At 35.5% G+C, this 19,752-nt stretch overlaps 1 protein-coding gene and 1 long non-coding RNA gene across 2 annotated transcripts in view; one reads left to right on the top strand and one right to left on the bottom strand.

Moving 5' to 3' along the window:
• The window catches only part of HAPLN1 (hyaluronan and proteoglycan link protein 1), a 53,970-nt gene that overhangs the window by 16,540 nt on the left and 17,678 nt on the right, over positions 1-19,752 (bottom strand). The gene's annotated exons all lie outside the window — the stretch shown is intronic.
• On the top strand, positions 2,483-8,518 carry LOC106541727 (uncharacterized). Its single transcript, XR_015696673.1, has 2 exons — positions 2,483-2,767; positions 6,156-8,518. It is a non-coding gene; the product is annotated as an uncharacterized LOC106541727 (long non-coding RNA).

Here is a 19,752-nt window from a genome sequence, read left to right on the forward strand (position 1 = left end):
TCACTGACTGCCAATCTTGGCATTTTTACTCCCTTATTCCACCATGGAAGCTGATGTTTGCAATGCATATTAACATTCTCTCTTCCTCCTCTTCAGTATTTGCAGAACCAGCCTCCTTTGCTACTGCCTCATGTACTAAAATATGGAACCATTCATTCATAAGGAATATTCAGCGTAACTACTCAGATAATAAATGAATTGTGAGACAGAAATAAGATGTTTTATGATTGCAATAATTATGTCATTTAAAAACAAATTGTGCCGTATGTAGCACCCAGCAGGAAACAACAACTGGCTAACCTTGTCCCTAATCAGAAATGAAGCATGGTTAGGCATAGGATTTAGCCATTCGCCTCTTCCCCTTTGATGTTTTTGTAAGGCAAGAACAGATGACTGTTGCTCTGTTCTCCACACTTCCCATCAGAAATGTAACCTCGAGATGTATTTTTCTGCTGTGAATTTAAAGTGTTTTTTCCATTTAAATTGACTATTTGTTTTGGATGGCGTACTTCACTTTGCTACAGTTAATCCCAACAATTTATACCATATTTCACAAAAGGATAAATGCCACCATACTTAAAGGATTAACTTAGTTAAGTTTTCTACAGTTTTAATTATTTTTTCTCTTTTCTGTTCACTGCCCAATTTCCCATCAATTGCAATGATGCATCTCTTCATCAGTTTTCCAGTCACTTGAAATAGAAGGATTTCATGTGAATACATTAAATTACTCAAAAAATGATGAAACAATATACTACTGGACTGACCAAAGACCAAAAAAAAAAAAAAAAGAAAAGAAATAAGAAGCCCAAGGAAAAGTAGATAGCTCAGGGGAAAGAAAAAAATAGTAATAAATATTTTTTCAGGTCTTTACCAGCAACCTTTTGTTTTCAAGACAAGTGTTTATAATCTTTGCACTATTGTAGCATTACTATTAAAGGTAGCTCCTGAAGACCTATAAGGCAGTTGTAAAGGAGTTTTATTTTAAAACTGGTTATTTTGTTTTTGTGCATCTGCATGGTGATGCTTTAACTCTGTATATAGATAAAACAATTCAATTTAATGAATTAAATTGTCTGTGTGACATACATAACAGAGGTCGGTTGCTGCTGGTTCGGCCCGGATCAGGCGAACCGGTAGTAGTGGTGGCAGGAGACTCCGCCCACCTGCCTGGATGCTTCTGTGCATGTGCCCAAACTGGTAGTAAAAAAAATGAACAACCCACCTCTGATACATAATGTATACATACAGTACACCAGGGAGGGTGATGTCACTGCAGTACACATATATATCTGGTAAGCCTTGCCAACTTGATGGAAGATGATTGGCAATTGCTTTCTTAGAGCAGAAAGTTAAGACAGCTAAGAAACAGGGTAACATTCTAATAGAAAGGCTGTTTCAGTTTGGACAGAATTATTTTAAGATGGTTTAAAGATCAAGGAGGCAGAAACACAGGGCAGGAAGAATTTAATAGCTAGACAAGAGAATACAAACAGTTCTTAGTTAATAGAACACTCCCCAAATATTCCTGAAGAAGGCAATGGCAAACAACAATCCATATTGTTGCAAAGAAAACGACATATCCAGTGTCCATTAAGTCACTGACGCTCAAGCTATAGTTGAAGGAGACTTACTTACTGAATAATTTTAAATTATGTAATTTGGAACATATAATAGAGAAAGAATACCTGTTATCATAGTCTAATAGAGGCAGACTAAGAACAATAATTGTTTATAGTTATACATTTTAAGTTTATTCTTATATTAAAAATGAAAGTGGTCCTGCTTTAAAAATCATGATTCTATATCCAATCTGGTTACCCATTCCATAAAATTTCATATGGGCAACACAGATGATTTCTTGAGAACTAGTTTGGTTTCTTTCTTATTTATTTACTTACTTAAAGATATTCATATATCTTTCCAGTCCAGAACTCTGAGTGTATGATCAAACATTGAAATAAGTTCAGTGACAAAACAACAATAAGAAACATTAGTGCTTTGAGCACCTATTGCAACTTATTGTTGCATAGATTTACCAATTTATTTGTAATTGTTACTTTTCAAAAAAAAGAAAGAAAAGTCTGTTTTCTTAAATTTTAAAATAATTGCAAATAAATATTAATGATTAGTGCACAAATAGACAGAGATAGCCCATTGTCCTCATAGTGTTTCATTCTTTGCATATGTATCGAGAGAGATAGCATACTCTATCTAGAGATAATGAATGCTTGAAAAAAACAATTTTTGCCAGATCTGCCTTTTTTAAAACATGAGGGGCATGGACTAAGCATTTTCTTCCCAGCTGCAGCACAAGAAGCACTGTGCTCTGAAAACATGGATTCTGCTAGACCTGCATTAAAACAACAACAACAACAACAGCAACAACAACAAAAACCAGTGACCATAAAATCCTTTTTCATCATTTAAAGGAAATAGTTGAACACTGAGTAAGATGGAATGGGCTTCAGCAAATGAATCTTTTTCAGCACTCCTTTTTCACTTTTATCAATCTGCTGTTCTTCACAGATCCAACCTGCAGCTGTAGGGAATAAGGTTGGATAAAGGACATTTATCCTTTCCCTTCTCCAACAGTTTTGCTGACATTCCTCTTTTTCGCAAATTTGGGGAAACATCTAACAGCTTCATTGGAAAACAGCTTCATCTGGAATTGCAAGGAGAGAAACACGCATCTCCTAGGATACCAAACTCTGTGAAAGGACAGTGTGCATGTGGAAGTGGAAGATGTCAAAAGGAGATAATATGGGTATGTGTGGAGTGGAACATTAAATGTGACTCTTGTAGTACCCAACAAATTATGGAATTGAGAAATCGTCTGTTGGACTAAGGAATATGAAAACAGTACATTATATCTCTCAATCGCTATAAAATGTTCTATATGACATTGCTGTATTGGGGGGGGGAATAAAAAAGCAATTAAAAAAGGATACATATAAAGAAAAAGGCAGGTTTTCATGCTAGTGTTCTAAAAATGTAAGATTATTATAGGATATAATCAGTGGTGAAATTCAAATTTTTTTACTACTGGTTTTGTGGGCATGGCTTGGTGGGCGTGGCAGGGGACGGATACTGCAAAATCCCCATTTCCTCCCCACTCCTGGTGGAAGCATATTGTGAAGTCTCCATTCCCATCCCACTCTGGGGCCATCCAGAGGTGGTATTTGCCGGTTCTCCAAACCACTCAAAATTTCCACTACCAATTCTCCAGAACCTGTCAGAACCTGCTGAATTTCACCCCTGGGTATAGTATATCAAATAAAATTTCAATTTATGAACTCATACTTTCTCTTTCCAATGCTATAGCAGTTCATTTGGAACTTTACCAGGCTGTGTTTTATCAAATAAATGTTGTTTCTGGAATAACTTCAAGCAGTCTTTATGTTACTCTGGGAAGTACTAGAAATTGATTAGTTATACTATTAAACACTATAATAAATTTGCAATTTTTCTGAGCACCAGTTTGGGACCTTGGTTCTTTTCTTTGTGGGGTCTGACCTTGTTCACATCTCTATTATACCTATTTTTCATTTTCCTTGTCTTTGATAGAATGAAAACATTCTCTTTTTCATAGATCTTGCATCTTCAAGGCAACTAAGGACTGTGATTTTACGCAGAGTTCACATGTGTAATAGATTTCATGGTTCCTAACTTTAATTAAAAAGTGGAGGTTTTTTGAGTTTATCCATTTTTCTTTTGCAACAACAAGAGTGTGTAAAGAATCTGTCTATATACATATATATGTGCAAATTAAAACCAAGATTCTCTGCATTTGCAGTTAATATGGCAGTTTTGTTTTCGTTTGATAGCACCATAATCTTATAAATGATTAAATTTCATTATAACACTTAGAAAATGTCTAAGAAAATGTAATGGTGGCGTAGACTTTATGTTATCATAAAATTCCACAATAGACAATAACTTATGGAGCAGAAAAAAATGGCTGCCATTAAGAAGAGGGATCAACTTGTTTTCCAAAGCACCAGAAGGTAAGACAAGAAGAAATGAATGGAAACTAATCAAGGAGGAAAGCAACCTGGAATTAAGGAGAAATTTCCTAAGAATGAGAACAATTAATCAGTGAAACCGCTTGCCTTCAGAAGTTGCTCCATCACTAGAGACTTTTAAAAGAGATTGGACAGTTGAAATGGTATAGGGTTTCCTGCTTAATCAGGGGATTGGACTAGAGGACCTCCAAGGTCCCTTCCAAATCTGTTATTCAGTTAATTGTCAAAGCTATATGCATTTAAAAATATTTTGCATGAATCTAAGCAAAATAGGATAATCTCAGGAACTGTGGTTAAATTCACAGATAGTTGTGGATAATAGAATGATGCCACAGAAGAGTGTCTTCATATAGCCTTTTGCTGCATTAGCAGAAGTTTGTTCATGTAAACTTTATGAAGCCCAAACTGATTTTTCCAGAAATGTTTTCATGAATGTAAAATTTTGTAATGAAATCTGGATTTTCTTTTAATTTAAATTCTTTAAATTTAAAAAAATGCATAGAATATATGATTTGTAATGCCAAGAAACTAATATTTTTCTTCCTTAAAATATTTCTACCTTATTCAGCATTTAAATGAAGTAAAAGTAAAAAAGGGAGTTGAAGTTTCAGACAGTTTTTCTAAACTAATGCAATCTTTGCACAGATGTAAACCCATGATGTTCAGTGGAAAGTAAGACATACAAATAAGTGTGTGAAGAAAAATGCTTAGTAGAATTTATAATGTTTATTTTGTATAGCAATGTTAGTGCTTTGGCCCTATTTAAATATTTCTTACAAATAATATATATCTTCTTAAAAATGCTTATTATTTTCAGTTTAGATTTCTTGTCATATAATGCATATCTCTTGATATGCATATCGTAAGGAATGTAGGTTAAAATATTTCAATCAATTTATCTATTGCTGTAAGGGTTATTTGATTGCAATCTTGTATATAATTATATTTAGTGAAGTAGTCTCACTACTGGGAATATTTAAAATGATAGATAGAAAGATGCTTCCAATCTTTTCTTCCTATAAAATCCCAGCTAGATAGTGCACAACAATCCATAAGAGAATTGTTTATAAATTGAACAATATTATCTAGTGCTAAATATTGACTTTATGCCCAGTGAGTTACATCAGAAATAGGCAGATGATCATTTGGGATATACTAATAGAATCATGCTTTTCAACTATCAACAAGGATGCCTTGTTTACAAAGATTAAATAACAATATTATTTCTTCTTCAAATCATGCTGCCATAATGAAGTAAAACAGAAATAAACAGAAGAGGATTTTTTTTCAGGCGTGCAAGCTATGTTAAGAAATATATGGAATTTTGAAAGGTGACCTAAAGGTGCACTAAATTAATAAATAAAATGTAGAAAGAAATAGTAAGCTATTTTGTAAAACGTTACTTTTGTTCACTTGCAGGCATTTTGGAATAGGGTTACCTTTCCTAATAATGTTAAAAATCTTGCATATTAGATAGTCATTTAGACCATTGTAAGCATATTTTTGTCTGTGAACATGATCACATAGAAAGTCCACGTATGTTTTAAATACAAATAGCCCTATCCAGCATTCTGTAAAATTTAAACAGTCTTTTCAGTGAGTAATGTGATTTTCTTTTTCTTCCATTCAATTTTGTCCAATTCTCAGACAAGTCCTAGACAAGTCCCTGCCATTTTCTTGGCAAGGTTTTTTCAGAAGTGGTTTGCCATTGTCTCCCTTCTAGGCAGAGGTGGTATTAAGCCGGTTCAGAACGGTTCAGGCGAACTGGTAGTGGTGACCTGCGGATAGGCCCACTTGCCCATCTGCCCTGGCACTATGCTGTCCTATTTAGTCACGTTTTCTAAGCCACACACGTGCATGTAAGCCAAACGTGTGCAAGCAAAGTGCATGCGTGGAAGGCGCGCATGATCATAAAGCAACCAGTGGTAAACCTATGTGAAACTCACCTCTGCTCCTTGGGTTGGGAGAAAGAGACTGGAGCAAGCTGCCTTTGTGCCTAAGGTGGGACTGGAACTCAAGGTCATCTGGGTTTTAGGTTGATGCCTGAACCGCTACATCAAATTGCCTCTACTAAAGTAAATTGACTTTATTCAATAAGACTAAAACAATTCCTTTAATTCTTGCTTTTAGAGAAAGAAGAAATCTACTGTTCAACGAAATCGAGATATTTTAAGGAATCCTTATGAACAGTCAATCTTGATAAAATATTAATCATGTGCATGGAGAAGAATCTGTGTCAGTGGATCACGTCTCTTTTATATGAAGCTGAAGGAGGCAGTGAAAAAAAGAATCTGTTGCATCTGTGTCACCGTTCTCATTTCTTCAAACTCCCACAGAAATCCTTTTATAAATCTAAAACTGCAAACATGGGGAAGGAAGTCTGCAGTGAAAGAATCACCCCATCTCAGAAGACCACAACGATTTCACAGGAGGGGCAGTACAGCCTGAAGCTCTGGACTTTTTCAGCAGTGGTCTTTTGTGTTGTGCAGGCTCCTAAGGAAGCAGCAATAGAAGATTATAAAAGAGCTCCTCTGGAAATGCTTCATCAGGAACGAGGGAAAACCCAGAAGACTATTTGGTGTTAATGAACAAACACTGAAAAAATGGTAAAGGTACATTGCATGCCTTTTGGGTTTTGTCATCCTTCAGAACAAAAGATTCATGGATGCTATGCTAATTGAAAGAACTAATTACTTTAGAAGTCTTCATTAATCAGAAAAAAAATAATGCCATTGATTTTAATTCCAAAGCTAAGTTAGCACTATATTGGTAATATGATAATATAATTTGGCTGTTACTTTGATAACTATGCTCTCAATATTTCCCTCCATACAATGCCAGAGCAAATAACAACACATGTGTTTAAGGAGGTCAACAGCCTCTTGTACAAGGATCCTTTTCTTTATATATTTCTGGTTCTCTATCAAACTAAATCTGACACCTAGTAGTGCTTCTTCTTCAGACATCAAATCCACATTCATATACGATCATAACAGTATCAGTCCAATAATCCACATGATCTAGCATGTTGTATTTTCACATGACAGAAAACTATGTTATTAACATAGATGTTTCTACACCTAAGTGATATTTTTGAATACAAATTTATAATATTATTTTAGGTTCTATCCTTATAGTGTTTGGCTACCTAAATATATACAGATCCACTCAAACTCACTACAATGAGAGAAACCGTGATTTTAAAACAAACTTTTTGTGTAGATAGATCTGTGCTGCTAGACCTTGAAATATTGATATAATGGATGGCATTAAGGGAGAAGAGTTTTCCAACTTATTTATGACCCTCGAAATGCCTAAAAACAATGTCATATATATGTCACTGTATAGTTGAAGTTTCCTTCCAGGCATTTTAAGTAATGCTTATAAGTTGCTTCCACTTCTGGATAACTTTCAAGGCTTGGAAAGACTATAACAAGATGCAATGTCCTTTGAAGGTTACTGCAGACATGATAGCCTTTCTATTTTATGTTATTCAGAAGACTATGCCAGCTACAGACAGTTTGGGATGAGTGGCTTAGATGAAAGTTGTTATCAGAATCGCTTAATGATATTTCATTGGTGTTTTAAATTAATATTAAGGTTTGCAGAATTTTGCCCACAATAAAATAAAAGCTGTTAACCTGTCAGAATGATTCATGTGCCAAAGGTCCATTGGAAACAAGGCAACTTTATTTCAAGTGTGTGAATCTTCTGCTTGGTTAGTAGTGCCTGAAAAAACACCTTTAACAAACATTTAACAAATGGGGACAGCATGAGAAAAGTCATAAATCCAAAATTTTCTACAGCTATCCAATTAATAAATTCATGACCAAAATGCGACTGAGGAATAAATAAATAAATAAATGACTGGCTAGGTAGATTGTCTATTTTATTCTAAACAGAATTTAGAATTAAATGCTAAATAGAAAAATATATCTGTGTTTATATGCGTACAGATTTTCTGAATATTTCTTTTTAAACGTAGTGTAAATTATTGATTATTTGTGATAAAAGTGTCAAAACTCACTGTAATTCAGTAATGCATTAATATAAAAGTAGAAACGTGATTCAATATCTATTTGGCTATAACTATTGATGTAGATTGCTGTTATCTCTATATTATTTATGAATCTGACAATGTAACAATTTCTAACATGCATATAACAATATAACATGCATATATGCTTAATCCACGTAGTCTGAATGACTCATGCAACTATTGAAACTGTTAGGGATAGCATTATAAATTGAGATACATGATCAAACTATAACAATAAAATTGTATAAATGTTTTAAGTGTAAGTTTGTCATATGTTTAGAATAATAAGCAACTTACTTACAGTTGCTAGGCTTAATAAAGAATATACTACTAGGAGAGATTAAAAATATATCAATTGGTGGTATTTGCTTGGATTAGCACTATTCATTCTTGTACATAAGCATTTAATTTAACTATGGATGACAACATGCTGAATAAATTGCATTTAAGCAAATTTTTGTTTGCTGTTTTTTTCTTCTGGAAAAAAAGCCTCATAATCTTCTTTTGACTGACAAGAGTATTAAAAGTTTTCCTAGTTTAAGAAAGCTTTTGGTTGTCATTTTACTAAACATAATAGTACAGTTGTGATGTTTGGAAGCAAAGGATAAGGATAACAGACAGCAAAGCATAATATTAGATGATGACCAAAATTGGATAGCCACATGCCCACTTGAAGGCTCAAAAGTAATTTATGCATACAAGATTATAAACATCTATGTTTCCTATATTAAGATCCCTCCAAATGGTATATGTGTTTGCATTTCTTCAAGTTTATACTGTATAGTATGTATGGGAAGATGTTATAAGAATAGTGGATAGAAATAATCTAATCTCCTTTCCTATCACACACTTAAAATTCATTGAACCTATGAAAGAGCAGTTATGGGGAGGGATTTTAGATAGGTTAGTCAACAAATGGCATTGGTCTTAGTCATATTTGAATGATGAAACATAGGAAGTGGAAAGGTACAAATCGTGAGCCACTTCTGTCAGTTGTCATCTGAGTCTTCACGGAGCTCTTCCATTTGCTCCCTGGGAAAATAACTTTCTAGTTCTAAATGACAGTACTGATTATCTAGAGCAAGGGTGTCAAAATTGTAATGACATGTCATCATGTGATGTATTGCAGCTTTTTCCCTTTGCTAAAATGGGGCATGGCCAGAAGGCGACACATCTAGCCCTCAGGCCACGAGTTTGACACCCCTGATCTAGAGAGTATATTGACTAGTGTTATATGCGCTAACTCTAGCTGTAAAAAAGTAAGGCTCCCATATTTTGTGTTACTTTCTGATAATTACAAAAAAGAAATCTATAATGAACTCTCGTGACCATATAGTTTCTAGGTATGTGCCTAAAGGTGTCAGATGCTTCCCCTTTGAAAGTAAATTAATCTCTTAAAGCATAAACAAGATAAAATTTTATTAAATACAATTGTAAAAATTCTTTTATCTTTAAATATTAATACTTTGTTAATGTTGCAAAGATAAATTATAACATTTTCTAATCTTTGTAGTCAGTAACCTCAAATGAATGAAACAAAAAAATATATGTCTGAAATATATAAATACACTTGCTAATTCGGGCAGACCCCAAGGTGGTTTTTATCTACTACCTATAAAGGAAAACTGGTTTTAAAGAGATTCCCTGGAGGTCTGGCTCAAATTATGATTAAAATCTGTTGCTCTTTCTTTGCCTTTCAAAAACTGTAACATTATTTTTTTAAAACTGTTGATTGTTTTTCATATTACTCTTTTTAATGTTTGAAAAAGTATGTGTTTCCCATGGTCACATTTTGTGAGGTGGATGGATATATAAATATAGTACCTAAATAGCGAGAAAATAAATAGCATTAAATTATTCAAAGAATAAACATAGTTAAAGCGTGGATGCACGTGCACACACATATACGCACCTACAAACAAATATAAATTAGCACAATTCTAATTACTCATATTTTTCGGCATATAAGATGCACCAAGGTTTTGAAGAGGCAAATTAAAATAAAAAGTAGGTAGGTAGATAGAGGGATAGAGATGGAAAGAAAGAGAGAGAAATACAGTAGATAGGTAGGGAGAGAGAATAGTTAGGTAGGTAGGTAGATAAAGGGATAGAGAGAGAAATAGAGAGAGATAGAGAGAAATACAGTAGGTAGGAAGAGAGAGAGATTAGGTAGGTTGGTAGGCAAAGGGATATATATATATATAGAAATATAGTAGATAGGTAGGGAGAGAGTAGGTAGATAGGTAGATAGAGGAGAGAGAGAGAGAGAGAGAGAAAGAGAGAGAGAGAGAAATACAGTGGGTAGGTAGGGAAAGAGAGAGTAAGGTAGGTAGGTAGATGTTGCCAGATGTATTTATCCATGTGCTGGAGAAGGAAATCGCTGACAATCTGCAGCACCTAAGACTTTGTTTCTGCTGGCACAGCACTTGATCAATGCAATTCTCATCAATCAGTTAAAGAGCTTTCCAAAAGGAAAAAAAAAGTTTTTTCACTCTGCAAACTTCCCCAAAACGGCCCTGTTTTATTTTTTTCAAAAAAGGCATGAATAGCCGGGGGGCGGTTGCAGAGTGCTCCTGGGGAGTTTGGGGGGCCAAAAACGAGCAAAAAATGCCCCCTTTTTTCGTCAAAATTTTTTCATGCATAGCCTTATGGAAGCTTACAGAGTGCTTATGGAGGCTGGGGGGGGGGGAAATGGCCCATAGTTTACTCTTTTCTACCCTCCCCAGCCCCCAGGAACTCTCTGAAAGCTAATCTCTATGGAGATAAGGGTTGCACAAAGATACGGGACACATTCATCTATGTCTACCCAAAAAACCAAACTCTTGAAACAAATATTTCTTCTGATTCCCATCTACATGAATTTCCTTTCCCTTAGGATGTTCTAAATTTTAATCTGGGGCCTATTTTCTATTGCAGCATACAAATTCTTCCTTACCTTCCTCCTGAATTTTGTCTATAGTCTCTCTCAGATACTCTTTCTCTCCCCTACCACACACACAATTTTTTTTCTTCTCCTGGACAGGGAGCAAATCTGCTTTTTGTTTACATGTGAGCCTGAGATAAAGGTGTACATCCCAACCAATGTGCTATTTGCTTTTAGATGCAAAATAGTAAATTTAGGTTGACATGTATAAAAGATGGAATCAGGGATTCTTTCCGTAAGTTCTGATGTTATTGGAATCATACAATAAGATTGCAGTTGCTGTCTAAATCTTCCACAATAACTTGTTAATTGAACAATGAGTTGAACTCATGCATATATGCTACATCCATTCATTTAAATGTCATTATTTAATTCAGTAAATATTAATTATTTAAAGCAAATTTCAAATTGTCTAATTTGTTTATTTTTAAAATAATGATTATTTTAAAATAATAATGATTAACTGTTCTTTGTGAGATTTGTTCCACCATCCATTCCCTGGAGACGGTGTATATCACTGATGAACCAACACAATATCGCTAACTGAGAAATGCTGATTTTAATTATTTCACCAATTCATGTAAATCTATATCAATCATTAATAGAATACCGTTTAAAAACACACTTGAAGGGAAATGCTGTCTTATTTACTTCAAATGGTCAGATTTTTGCAAGATATAAATGAAACGCAAGACTTTTGCTTTGCTTAATTATTTGATCCACTACAGAAGAATATGTAGGTAGAAAAATAATATTTTTGTTATCTTTCTCAACACATGAGAGGATATGCATATGCTTTCAGGCTGCTTACTTGTATGCATTGTATGTTTATGTCTATTTACTTGTATGCATTGTATATAGGTATATACTCTTAAGACTCTGAAAGTATTTTGAAGGCAGCAACGCTTTAGTGAAGTTGAGATGAGAACAATATTGCTTATTTCTCAAGGATATTTTATTTATGATTATGCAACATATAATGAACAAAATTAGAAACTTATGTCAATATGTTTCTTCAGCAAGTCAAGGCATTAGAGTCTTATTCTTTATTGTATATCCATCAATAGGAAAAATGCAGATATTATAATAATTGAATGTCTCACCTTGGGTGAATAGAAATTAACCACTGGAAGCTGAAAAGGTCCACAAGAACAAGCATATACAGGAAGGTATAATATATGTAAGAGAGAGAGAAAGAAGGCAGAAGGGTGAGAGAGGGAGGAAATTCCTGCTGGAACAAGTGATTTCTAACAGATGGATTTTAAGGATGATTTCCAAAATCCACCAAAATGCCTTGGATGTTAATGGCTACATTTCATAAAGCAGTAAAACCAGTATAGTTGTGTTTAACTCAGATCAATCTGGTAAATATCTACATCATTTCCTGGAAGAATTCAGTTTATAGATCACTCTTTATACATGTACTAGAAGGGAGGATCCAGAATCATTGGTAGAAGTCATTTTTGAATAGAAATGTTTATGGATTTATTTCAAAGCTTCGTTGGTTAAAATGAATTTTACTCATTGAAATGAGTGCTGTTTCCAGGTAATTTAGGTAGAGGTGTCTACACAAAGCAGTAGGCAGGGTAAGCCAACAATAGTAAGCACAGGTATTTTGATAACAATCCTAAATAATTAAGGAAGTAAATAAAGACACAGAGCTATGCAATTACACTAAATAGCTTTATGTATTCAGAATACACAGGCCTTAACTATAGTTTATGAGGTAGCCTTTTGTTATGATATTGGCATTTTTAAATATGGAAACCATGCTGACATATGGAAGCAAACACTTCTTAGTGTTGGATTTTATTGTCAAGTGGCCATATTGTTATGCCCCCCCCCCAATTTCAGGACAAAATAGGTGCCTTTTCTTCAACAGTGATCATATTGATTGCTACATTTCCTTTTCTGGAGGCTGTCACTTTTCTATCTTCAAGCACAGAAGGGGAAATAAATTGAGCACTACCCAAAACTTTTTTTCATTCCATTTGCTTCTTGATCATAGTATCTATTAGCTTAATACAAAGCACAGAGGTCAGAACTTATAGAAAGCAACTGAAACTGATGGACAAGAAGGTCGCTAACCTCCATTTCTGAGTGTAATGGTATATTTAACTTAAAAAAACCCAAAACTCCTTTCAGGTAAGATGGATATTTTTATATCATTTTCTTCAGCAGTGAAATAATGGAACAGTCTAGCATCATACATAATCAGGTATTGCATGATGCTCCAGCTGCACCAGTATAGCATCAAACATGATCAGGTATTGAACACACACACCTGAGATCTGTTTTTGTTGGCAGATGGCTATCAAAACAAACTAAAAACAAAACAAAAGGAGATTTTTCCCTCCTTTGCATTTCAGCATGTAAGAAGGGGCAGTCAAGGAAAAAGGGGAAGAGGAAAGAAAACTAAGGAAAGATGGGAAGAGAGCAGGGAAGGAAAAATAAGGAAAAAGTGGAAGGAAGACGAAAGGAGTGAAGAGGGAAGGAAAAAGAAGAAAATGACGGAGGGAAGGAAGGAATGGAGGGAGGGAGGGAGGGAGGGAGGAAGGACATTATAATGAGAGTGAAGGAGGGTTTCAGGGAAATCCTGCCTTAAGCACTTGGCCATCACAGGTGTCCCTGATATGAGTGATGTTGAGTTGGCCATGCCCACCATGGTCGTGGCCATTGGCCACACCCCCTCCCAGCCCTCCAAGATCAAACACAACCCTTATGCGACCCACAATGAAATTGAGTTTGACAACCCTGCATTAGAACAATTCATTTCAAAAAATCTGAAATACCCTGCAAACATTACCATAGTACTTCCTTTTCTTTTTATCATTACATCAACACACTGCTGATCATCAGCAGAAGCACTTCCCCTAGTAGTTCATCACAAATGTTTACCTATGACCCATCCCATCCTATATTTCCTCTATGTTGTTTAGTCATCTTCCCATCGATAAAAAAGATGAAATTGCATATTTTATGCAGGTGCATAACATCCTAGTAAATGCAACCCATTTTCTACTACCTCAGCATTGAGAGAAGCCTTTAATATTTTTCAAACCTTTAAAAAATATTTTAAGAGTATTCTGTCAGTAAAAGATTATGAGTGTCAATGATGGTTGTGGTTAAAGCAACCACAGTCAAAGATGTTGGATAGCCATTTGTCTAAAACGGTATAGGGTTTCCTGCCTAGGCAGGAGGTTGGACTAGAAGACCTCCAAGGTCCCTTCCAACTCTGCCATTGTATTGTATTGTATTAAATGTCACATTATCGTTTTTCTTTTTTCTCTTTCTGAGTGATCTTTCTTTTAGGTTGCCAAGGAAAAAACGGTGATTGTTTTTTAGAAGTCTGATCTGATTATGGGAAACAACATTTGAAACTAGGACTAGAAACACAAATAGTAGCGGTCCCCAACCTTTTTTGGTACCAATGGCTGGTTTCGTGGAAGACAATTTTTCCATGGATCCGGAAGGGGGAAGAGGAGCCTACAACCTAGATCCCTCCCATAGTTTACAGTAGTGTTTTTGCTCCTATGAAAATGTAATGGCTGATGAGTGGAGATTGAGCTTGAGGTGGTAATGCTAGAGATGGGGTGTGGCTGCAAATACAGATGAAGCTTTGTTCACTCACCCACTGCTCACCTCCAGTTCTGTGGCCCGGTTCCTAACAGAGGATTGGGGTCCCTGATATATAGCTTTCAAACATCAGATTGCCTTCCTATGTACTAGCCAACATTGATTTGGAGGCTGCTACTGTAATTATATATTTTCGTTCCATTTGTACTTTAACATTGTTTTTGTCTCAGCTGCAGCAAGAGCCTTTCAAAATTAGCACATGTGATGACACCAACTCAGCAAGGTGTCAGTTCCAAATATAAAGAAGAAATTAGTTATATGAGAGGCAGGGAAGGGTTTGCACTAAGCAAAAGGGATTATTACATATTACAACCTAACCCTGAGCAAAATTGCTCACAAAATGCAAGCAGACTGTAATGCAGCTCCGCATGAATTAGCCATGCCTAAGAATACAATTTCCAATGTATATGCCAGCTGATATGCTGAATTCAAAGTAGAAGAACTAGCTATTCAGGATGTTGAAGACCACAGCTATACATACAATGTCAAAATGGGGAAATCCTTGTACTTTTGATCTTCAGTCAACATTTTTATATTTTCTTCTTCCTCTGTCACATACAGTAATTCATAAATGATAAATGGCAAACAAATTTGTTTTAAAGGGGGGAAAAAGACTTTGTCCTTGCCAATGAAGCTATTTTTATTTTTCCTAAAATAGATTTTATTAAAAGAAATAATCTTAACATGAAGAGAATTAAATATTTTTTGCCATCACATTTTCATATCCTGTTTATAAAATGTCCATTAAAGGTTTTACCATTTAATTGCTAGCTCAGCAGCAATTTATCATTATTTATTTATTTATTTATTTATTTATTTATCACATTTCTATACTGTCCACCTCAACTGAGTGATCCAGCAGTGTGCAGCAGCTGCCAAAAAAGCCAACACAGTTCTAGGCTGCATAAACAAAATCAAGATCATGTGAAGTGTTAATACCTATTTGTAATGCCTTGGTAAGGCCACACTTTGAATGCTGCATTCAATTTTGGTCACCATGATATAAAAAAGATGTTGGGACTTTAGAAAGAGTGCCGAGAGATAACAAAGAAAATTAGGCCCCTTTAGGGACTGAAGGCTAAAACATATTAGGCCCCTTTAGGGACCGAAGGCTAAAACATATGAATAACGGTTACATGAACTGTGTATGTCTAGTTTGATGAAAAGAAAGACTAGAGAAGACATGAAAACAGTGTTCCAATATCTCAGGGGTTGCCACAAAGAAGAGGGAGTCAAACTATTCTCCAAAGCAGCTGAGGACAGGATAAGAAGCAATGGGTGGAAACTAATCCAGGAGAGAAGCAACCTAGAACTAAGGAGAAATTTCCTGACAGTTAGAACAATTAATCAGTGGAACAACTTGCCTCCAGAAGGTGTGAATGCTCCAACACTTGAAGTTTTTAAGATGTTGGATAATCATTTGTCTGAAGTGGTGTAGGGTTTCCTACCTAGGCAGGGGTTTGGACAAGAAGACCTCCAAGGTCCCTTCCAACTCTGTTATTCTATTCTTCTATTCTATTCAACTAAGTGACTCTGGGCAGCTTGCAATAAAAAAAAACTATAAACATATTTTTAGATAAATTATATTAATGAGGAAATTCTTCAAACCTAGCTCATGTCCTTAATTCTTTGTCCTTGTTCTATGTTTTCTTTGTTACTTGCATCACTGTGCACAAAGATAATGTCTACATTATGATGTTTGAAACCAATGTTTCAGTTTAATTATTAATGTCTTGGACTGGAAGCTGGAAACCAAGGAAGACAGGTAGGTGACTTTGGGTCAATCACTCTCTGAACCATAGGAAGAAAGAACTTGATACAAAAATAATCATTATTTTAAGGAATCTTCTAGATTGTTTGAGAAAGAAGTACTCTTAACAGAATATTCTTAAGGAAGAATAAGAATAATAGAAACAAATTGCTAATTATATTCGTACTCTACTATTCATCTAGGAATACTTAAAATAATCAAGTGGAGTTTTCAGTTTAAAGTAAATCAAGCCAGGAAAATGATTTGTTCCTGTTGCATAGCATTGTCATTTAGGTTATGTAAGTTAATTAACTTTTAATTGGGGCTTTGAGAATCAGTCCTTGAGCTATTTAGTCTACTAATTCTTATTTAAAGACTGTAATACAGAAAGCATGTAGAATGTCATGCTTAGTTATGTTTTTTGACTTTAATATTTGAAATTCTTTGATTATGTATACAGAAAAGTTAATTGACAATAAGTCATCAACAGTACAATCATAGTATTGGAAAAAATCCAAAATGACAAATCATGTAATGTTTCCCAAATTAAGTCAGAAAAAGACACTTTCCAGAAATTTAACTATTATTTTAAGGTATAGTGAAGCATCCAGCCTCAACTTTCCTAAGAAAAAATAGCAGCTTTGAACTAACGAAGCCTTGATTCAGAAAGGTTATGAAATGATCTTGCTAGCTAGGATTGCTCTGTAAAATATTGAACCCAAGCTGTGGTCTGAAACTTGAAATTGTAGCTTTTTGTTTATGCCAGATTTGAATCAAGATTTAAAAGCAGTCATGGTTCCATGTTATGCCCAAAGCCAATACACAAACAAACAAATTTGCAAACATTGGATAATGATAAATATGAAAGTAATTATCAGTGTACATGAAGAAGATCACTCACAAGTTTACTGCTAGTGCATGTTTGGTTTGTTGTGTATGCATGACTTAGAGTCAGTGTCGACTGCCTAGAGGTGGAGCTCTCACTTCACAATCAGGCGAATGTGAGTTCGATCCTAGGTAGAGGCAGATGTAGAGTCTCCTGCTTGGGCAGGGGGTTGCACTAGATGACCTGCAAGGTCCCTTCCAACTCTGTTAATCTGTTAATGACTCCTAGTGACTGTTGGACAAGTCCCTGCAGTTTTCTTGGCATGTGATTTTCTTTAATGGTTTATATTGCTTCCTTCTTATGGCTAAAAGAGAGTGACTGGTCTAGGGTCACCTAGTTGGCAGTATGCCTAAAATGGGATTAGTAATCTGATTGCTCAATATCTAATCCGTGCCTCAACTTCTGTATCAAACTGCCTCCTATTAGTCCAGTTAGTCAAAAATAAATTGTAGGCATGTTGAATTCTTACAAATTCCAGTTGCATTCATCAAACCACTCATACATTTATTTAATGCAAGTACCAGGATCTATGAATTACAAAATTAATTACAATGCTGGCCCGATGCCAAAATAATCATCCACCAGTTTGCTTGGTACACTGATGAATTTCTTCTAGACAGCCCATATGAAAAGGATAGTTATTACTAAAATGCATCTAATAGTGAAATAGATCTTTAAAAAAAAACCACACACACATGCAGAACACATTGGGTTACTGCAACAAAAATAATAATGTTAGTTATAAATTATAAAATAAAAGAAATTGATTAGTTCTAGATCAGGGGTGTCAAATTGCTAGTCCATGGACTGGATGTGTCACATGCAGGCCATGCCCACCCCAGTTCGGTGAAGGGCATTGCAAAACATCACATGAAGGCAACATGATGCCGTGAGTTTGACACCCGTTTTCTAGGTGATTCTGTTACATTATTGCTCTAAAATAGCATTCCCCATTTGGCATTCTCCAGAAATCTGAAGTGCAATCTTTGCCCATGGAGAGCAAAGATTGGGAAGGTAGCTTTATGATTAATATATGTGTGCTGATTTCACACCTACATTTTAAAAATTTTGTTATCACAGACCAGACGTGGTATTCAGCCAGTTCTGACAGGTTCTAGAAAACAGGTAGCGGATTTTTTGAGTAGTTTGGAGAACTGGCAAATAGGCTGGCCCGCCCCTGCTGCCTCCCAGCCTCCCAGCTGATCTTCTTTTGTTGCCCTGAACAGGAGAATGGAACTGGAAAGAAGTTTAGTGGGGTGGGGATGGAATGGGGATTTTGTAGTATCCTTTCCCTCAGAAAGCCACACCATGTCCACAAAGCCATGCCCACAGAACCAGTAATAAAAAAAATTAAATCCCACCACTGTCACAGACCTCTTAGCAATGCAAGTATTTTCTCATTACTTGGTGATAAAGCAATTTCTGCTTTAAAACTTTTAATTGCATAAACTAAATCATCAGGCAGGGCCAGATAAAAATCCCCTGCATTTCAAATACTACTCAATAAAAAATCCAACCACCATACTGCTGATAGTTAATTTACAGGAAAGCTTGACCTTTTAGTCCTTCAATTTATGATAATGTTGTATGTATTTCATCAATATCAAAGGAGGTGTTGGCAAGAGAAACATTAGAACTGTCCATTTATTCAAATAATTATTTTGAGCTAAGAAGCTACACCAAGTCATTTAGAGAGCTCCTGGGGGCTGGGGAGGGCAGAAATGAGCAAAAAATGACCCATTTTTGCCCCCCCCCCAGTCCCCAGCAGCACTCTATAAGCCTCCATAAGGCTCTGCATGCAATTTTTTTGACAAAAAATGGGTCTGTTTTTGTGAAAAATGGGCCATTTTGTGCTCCTTTCTGCCCCCGAGACCCCAGGAGTACTCTGCAAGCCCCCCCCGCAAGGCTATTATGCAATTTCTTTGAAAAAAAACAACAGGCCCATTCTTGCAAAAAATGGGACGTTTTTGGAAGGATTGCAGAGTATAAAAACTTTTTTTTTTCCTTTTGGAAAGCTCTTTCACTGATTGATGAGAATTACATTGATCAAGCACTGTGCCAGCAGAAACAAAGACCTATATGGTGCAGATTATCAGCGATTTCCTTCTCCAGCACATGGATAAATACACCTGGAAACATCTACCTACCTACCTAGTCTCTTTCTCTCTCCCTACCTACTCTCTCTCTCTCTCTCTCTCTCTCTCTCTCTCTCTCCATCCACCTACCTACCTACCTACTCTCTCTCTTCCTCTCCCTCTCTATCTACCTATGTACCTACCTACTCTCTCTCTCCCATCTACTGTATTTCTCTCTTTCTCTTTCTCTCTCTCTATCCCTCTACCTACCTACCTACACACAGTCTCTCTTCCCCTACATACCTACTGTATTTCTCTCTATATATATTTCTCTCTCTCTTTATCTATCCCTTTATCTATTTAACTAGTCTCTTTCTCTCTCTTTTCCTACTACCTACCAGTGGTGGGTTGCAGGTGG

The sequence above is a fragment of the Thamnophis sirtalis genome, unplaced genomic scaffold (genome assembly GCF_051295495.1).
Source record: "Thamnophis sirtalis isolate CommonGarterSnake01/CBP01778 unplaced genomic scaffold, rThaSir2_p1.2 scaffold_5, whole genome shotgun sequence".
Lineage (NCBI taxonomy): Eukaryota > Metazoa > Chordata > Lepidosauria > Squamata > Natricidae > Thamnophis > Thamnophis sirtalis.